The sequence below is a fragment of the Dromiciops gliroides genome, chromosome 1, assembly GCF_019393635.1.
Source record: "Dromiciops gliroides isolate mDroGli1 chromosome 1, mDroGli1.pri, whole genome shotgun sequence".
NCBI lineage: Eukaryota > Metazoa > Chordata > Mammalia > Microbiotheria > Microbiotheriidae > Dromiciops > Dromiciops gliroides.
Genome location: NC_057861.1, coordinates 445,190,503 through 445,197,319, shown reverse-complemented (window position 1 = coordinate 445,197,319; position 6,817 = coordinate 445,190,503). Strand labels below are relative to the sequence as shown.

General features: G+C 34.8%; 1 pseudogene; it reads right to left on the bottom strand.

Moving 5' to 3' along the window:
- Positions 1-1,191: 1,191 nt before the first annotated feature.
- LOC122737848 lies at positions 1,192-1,238 on the bottom strand (annotated as a pseudogene).
- Between the last annotated feature and the right edge of the window lie 5,579 nt (positions 1,239-6,817).

Below are 6,817 nucleotides of genomic sequence, written 5' to 3'. Positions count from 1 at the left end.
ATAATATGGAGATGGAAAATAAATTAGCTATTTTTCATATTATTTGTCAGCTTTGTTGAGGACTATGAGAATAACATATGATCCAGTAATAATTTTCTCAGGATAACAGTAACAACAGAGTATCTACAGCAATTTACTCTGGTCTGCCAGAGATATGTTTGGATTAATTAATAAGATGGATATAGTTGAAAAAACAATATAGTCTATTTACATAACCAATACACTACTGGTCAAGAGAGATATGTCTTACTATACAAATCTCAATGACTTCATATAAAAGGTATCAAATATATATTGCTCACACAATAATAAATGATTTTGAATAATATTTTGATATATTATCTTATTAGCTCCTTTCAATGTCCCCATTAACTGCCATTTACTATTGTATACATAAAGAAGTATAAAATCAATTGAGGGGTTGAGATTGTACTATATTACAACAAAAAAAGCAATGAACTTGGAGAAATGGATACTGGTTCTGGTCTTGCCATTTACTTGCTAGTAAAGTGCATCTATGGACCTCATTTTTTCCATATACAAACAGGTTAGTTGAATTGGATAATCTCTAAGGTACCTTTTAACTTTAATAATCTATAAATTTATCAAGGGAACAAAGTTAGGCAGGACATAAAACCAAGTCTTTTGACTTCTAATTGAATGCTCTTTCAGCCAATTAATTTGTTAATAAGCAGTTAAATACTTGCAATGGGCCAGCAACAGGGCTAAGCTCAGGGGGTTTATGGACAAAAATGAACTAGTCCTTGCCCTTGAGGAAATGTGATTGTAGGCAACATTCAAGTGCATGTGTATACATGCGCACTTGCATGCATACACACAGGTAAAGACAGACTAAGTTCAAAATATATATTATTCTCTATTTCAATAATTTTTTTCAAGAGTTTGGATTATAAAAGCATGAACATAGATAAAGAATAATATTGAGGCATCTAGGTGGTACAGCATATCTGGACTTATAGCCAAGAAGAACTGAGAATTTTGCTTCACACATTTACTAGCTGTCATTCTGAGTCTCTCAGCCTCAGTTTCCTCATTTGTAATGTTTGAATAGTAATAATAAATACCTCACAGAGTTGTTGTTGTGAGGACCAAATAAGACAGCATATGTGCATTGCTTCAAATATTTTTTTATGAATCCAAGCTGTTATCATTATAATCATTAATCATGATAATCATTATCTAGGGAAATGCTAACCTTTTCTCATTTCATACAATACCATAACACAGTAAGAGGACAGAAAACTTTATGCAGTATTCATGGGGTACTAGCACCTCTGCTATAAAGGCTTACTGAACCCTTTTCAGAGGTGTTTATCCACCATTGGTATTCACCTATCATCCAACTCTTACATGTGTCTCTAAGAAACTATAGCACACACAGCAGCCACAACCCAGTAAAATTGTTGTGGCACCTCAAACCCATCAGAGAGTTAAAAACATGCTTACTCCCAGAATGTGAAGACTTCCCCCAGTGGAATAGGTGGATGAGAACAATTTGTTGCACTGACCATGAAGGCACCTGAAGCAAGAGCTATGGAGCACTTAGATAATTTGGAGAATGCCTGGATTCAATGATGGATTTGCTACTTTCTACCTGCTATGTGGAGAAGTTAGGTGGCAAAATATGTTGAGTTCCAGGTCTGAAGTCAGGAAGACTTATCATACTAAATTCAAATCTGGCCTCAGACATTTGCTAGCTGTGTGACTGCAAGTCACTTAACCCTGTTTGCTTCACTTCCTCATCTATAAAATAAGCTGGTGAGGGAAATGGCAAAACACTCTAGTATCTTTACCAAGAAAACTCCAAATGGGGACATGAAGATTTGTACATGATTGAAACAACTGAACAACAACAACATTTGCTACCTATATAATTTTGGGCGAGTAACTCAGATTTCTCTTTCATATGATTAAGTTTTGATCAGATAAGATTTAAAGTAAATTCCCTCTCTAATAGTGATGGTCCTATTTAGGTGTCTATAGAAACAATTTTTACTTGAAACTGCTCATGAAAATAATTTCAATTCTCATGTATGGTTTAAAATTTTTTTAAAAAATTCTTTACTTTCACTGCTTTGTTTACACAAAGTACACATTATTTTATGGGTATGTTAGACATAGGATAAAATATATCTTACTCTGTCTACAACAATAGTTTTTTTATGTTAACTATCCTTAATTATAAAACCTAACTCTTGTATGAGAACACAAAATTTTAGTCATCATCATTATAACTTTGCATAAGTCATTTTGTTGTAAAGAAATCTTTAAAGTCCATGGTGAAGCTGCTGCTAGTTACTGGGGTGGGAGTGGGGCGGGGGGAGGGGGTTGCAAATCAGATCTGAGTCCTTAAAATTGCCATGAGCAAGAATCTAGGAACAGACTCCAAAGTTGTAAGTAGATTTTACCAGGACGGCTGAATAAATTGCAGCTTTCTGGCCTAAGAGTGACAAAACCACAAATTAAAGCCTCTATATCAGTCCTTCTAAGAAGAGGACAGATTTCTCTCTCCAAAAGCTAAAAGAGAGCACTTTGAAATCAACTTCATCCCTTCCTATAGAGACAGTTCCAAAACTAGAATGAAGCCCAAGTTTTAACTAAGAGACAGGACTGACATGAGAATCCTTATATATGGTATCAACAGAGACAGCATTTAATAACTTCAAGGGGTGAATCAAGGGATTTCATTTTTTCCCTGAATTTAATTTCCAAGCCTTCTGTGCTATCATTCGTTTTCCTGAGGATCAAGGGATCTGGGTTGAAACTATTGTATCTAAGTTGCTGGCAAGGGGGAAATCGATCAGAATATCATTTTTGATCAAAGCAGGAGACATGAGAGACTAGCAATTATGAAAAGCATTGAGAGAGGAATTTGCTCCAAGGTGTGTATGTTGTTGTACTTCACATTCAAATATGATATTGCTGGCAGTGTTACTCCCCTTGTGTATATGTAAATGGATGAAGAGACTGATTACAAGTATGAATTCTTTTTCACAGGAGTAATTACTCAAACCTGAGGAATGTTTAAGAAATTGTGATCGCCATTTTTTATATTTTGTTGGCACACTTAACTAAAGTTCATTTGCTATTTTCAAGATTACTTTATTAAAAAGATTCATGACCTTAGAAATGACAGAATTTATATCAGTTCTTTCCCCCTACAAACATTCCTAGATCCTCTTAACTCTTTTAAGCAAAAACAAAAATCCTTCACTTGATATATCCATCCCCTAAATCTATCATAATATAGTTCTCCTATGCACCACTTCAAAAATACTTACACTCACATCTCTCCTCATTTCTAACATATCTGAACATGTTCTGGTTTGATTCTTGAATCTAATTTCTTAACTGAAACTCCCTTCTTTAAGGTCACTAAGAATTTCTTAGTTGCAAAGTCCAGTTGACTTTTCTAGGTACTTAACCTTCTTGCCTCACAAAGCTCTGTGTTGACAATATCCCTCCCAGTTCTTGAATATTTTCTTCTCTCTGTTTTGTCATGGCCCTGATTCTCCTAGTTAACCTTTTGCCTAATGAGTTCTCTTCAGTCTCCTATGTAGGATGATTATCCTCAATAGAACTGCCAAAGGCTCTATCATGTGACTTCCTCTTTCCTCCCCTACTGCTATGATATGTGATGTGATGTGATGTGATATGATGTGATGTGGTGAGATATATTACATAACATAATATAACATAACAGTATAATATAAGATGGCATTATAATATATGCTATAATATAATTTAGCATAATAGATCATAGCATAATGTAATGTAACATAATATAGCATAATATAGTATAACAACATAATGTAATATGATATAACTTAACATAATAAAGTGTGTGTGTATCTCACTTCTCTATATGCATGTTGTTTCCTGCCAAAGAATATGAGCTTCTAGAAAGCAGGCACTATTGAATCTTAAACTCTTTGGTTCTTCAACACCTAGTATGGTGCTGGGCAAACAGTAAATGCTCATTGAATTATTAAATTGAGAAACGCAGGAAGATACTAAGTTTTCATTTATTTTTTTCAATTAGTATTCATTTTACTATTGTTCACTGCTATTGACTTTACTCAACTTGTTATTCCATATCAGCTCTCTGACACATAACAGCTAGATAGCTTTTATTTTAAAAGTTAAGGGTTAGAATAGAGGGAATCAAAGATGTGCTTACAATTTTTATTTAGGTTAAATAGAACAAGACATGTAGAATTGCTGTTCAAGGTACAGCACTGATGTCCACATGCTTCAGGGTATGTGACTGTCACCAATCAGTCTCTCTTTATCAAGGGCATTCATTCTCTCTCCATTTTTAAAAAGGTTCAAAGTGTTTCATTGATAGTTCCAAAAGTGATCGTTTACATAACAACAAAATGAAGTGTGATGATAATACATTTTCCTCCTATCTTCTCCACACCCCTTTTTTGATGTAATCTCAATCTTCTCTTTTCCAAAGCTTCAATACTGCTTTTCCTCATCACCATTGTTTTACTTTTCCCTTTCATGTCATGAGTCATAATATATAGTTATCCCTTCTGAATTGCAATGATACTAAAAGATAAAGTGTGTCGATTTAATACAATGCTATAAAAATATTTTATTCATTTCTGGGATTAAAAATGTTTTCTGTGTTGTCTGCTGGCCTTCCAGCATTGTCTGCAGTTTCTGCAAACTCTGCCAAAATTCTCATTTAATTTCCTATGCTGACTCACAATATGTCGAAAGCACAATGAGGAAAGTCATGATATGGAAGAGATAACTGTACTTGCCCCTGTTATCTTACTAATCTCCCTGATGTTATAGTAATCCATGCATTGGTGACTATGCTCCAATGTTTTATCATGGTATAGCAGTGGCCCTGAGTTCTTTAATAATATACCAGCAGAAGATAAGATATGGACAAACTTAAAATAGCTGGAAAACCTTCACAGATAGAAAATTCTCATGCCAATCTATCCAAGACTGTCCTGGCTAGGTTTTTTTTTTTTTCTTTTTTAGTGAGACAATTGGGGTTAAGTGACTTGCCCAGGGTCACACAGCTAGTAAGTCTTAAGTGTCTGAGGCCGGATTTGAACTCAGGTACTCCTGACTCCAGGGCCGGTGCTCTATCCACTGCGCCATCTAGCTGCCCCTGGCTAGGTTTTGAGAGACTCATCATCACTAGGTTGATCTCAGAGGGATGAAGTTTTCAATCTTCATTACCCTCAGGACCATCTATAAAACTGTGATTCATGTTGGTAGCTAGAGAGTCCATGCCAAATGAAGCCATGGTTCTTTGAGTCATTGAAGTGTGTATATACTCTCTCTCTCTCTCTCTCTCTCTCTCTCTCTCTCTCTCTCTCTCTCTCTCTCACACACACACACACACACACACACACACACACACACATATGAACAAAGGGGTTCTTCAACTTTTTCAATGTCATAGATTCCCTTTGGCAGTCTGATGAAGCTTATAATTCCCTTCTCAGAATAATGTTTTCAAATTTAAAAAAATAGCATTACAAAGGAAACAATAATAATGAAATATAGTTATCTAAATGTTTTAAAAAGACAAATCCCTGCTCTAGGGATTCAGCCTAACCAAAATTGTCCTTTCCTCCTCAGTTCCTGGCTTACACCTGTGAAACTAAAAAGAAGGTGGCATAAAGAGTAAGGAAAAGTATGAAAAATACTTTTATTTTTGCCATTGATTTGTTTTATTTTGTTTTGTTTTTGTGTGGCAATGAGGGTTAAGTGACTTCCCCAGGGTCACACTGCCTTTGATTTAAAAAAAAAAATCTTTGCCATTCTGATTTCTACAAACCATTTGACATTAAATATAAGACTGGGAGAACAGACTAACCGACTTCTAAGATCTTCAAATAGGTTCAAGAAGTACAATTGAGCAAATATTTTTAATAAAATACCTTCTATGTGCAAGCCACCATGCTAAGTTCTGAAATTCCTGTTTCTTTGCCTCTGATTCTATTTTTTATGTGAGTATACATACATATATAAACATAAGTGAAAATCATCAAATAAAATATCATTTAAATGTAATAAAGTCTTATACTAGAGTTCAAAGAAAAACAACGTTAAAAATACAAGGTAGGAAAGGATTGGTGGCTAAATAATAGCTTCTGGGGAAAAGATCAAGGCCAAGGAGGACAGGGAGGGAGGTTTTAGTGAACTGCGAGCATTGCTTTCAACTGCTAATAGCCTGGTTCCCTTCCCTGTCTCTCAACTGAAACTTTCTCTCCAATGTTACCAATAATATCTTACTGATCTCTTAGACTTCCTCTCCATAATCTATCTTTCACATAATTAAAAAAAGTTATATTTATAATGCATGGGTCTGGCCATATCACTTCATTGCTTAATAAACTTCTGAAGCAGCTGGTGGTGCAGTGGATAGAGCACTAGGCCTGGAGTCAGGAAGACCTGAGTTCAAATCTGGTCTCAGACAATTGCAAGCTATGTCACCCTGGGCAAGTCACTTTTCCTTATGTTGTACCCAAGGATTTTCTGTATTTTCTTTTCTTTCTATATAATTTTTCTCTTGGTCAACAATGGATGTTCAATAAATACATATTATAAAGCTTTTGGGTACACCCCCAGTCTTTGTATTTAAAAGTTGCTTACAGATATTCTGTACACATAAGCATAAATATGTCTATATATGTATATGTACATACATATGTGTATATGTGTGTTTATCTATACATGTGCATATACATCTTTATGTGTATGTATGTATATATATGTGTGTGGGTGTGGGTGTGTATGTGTTTCTGTGTGTAATTTTGAT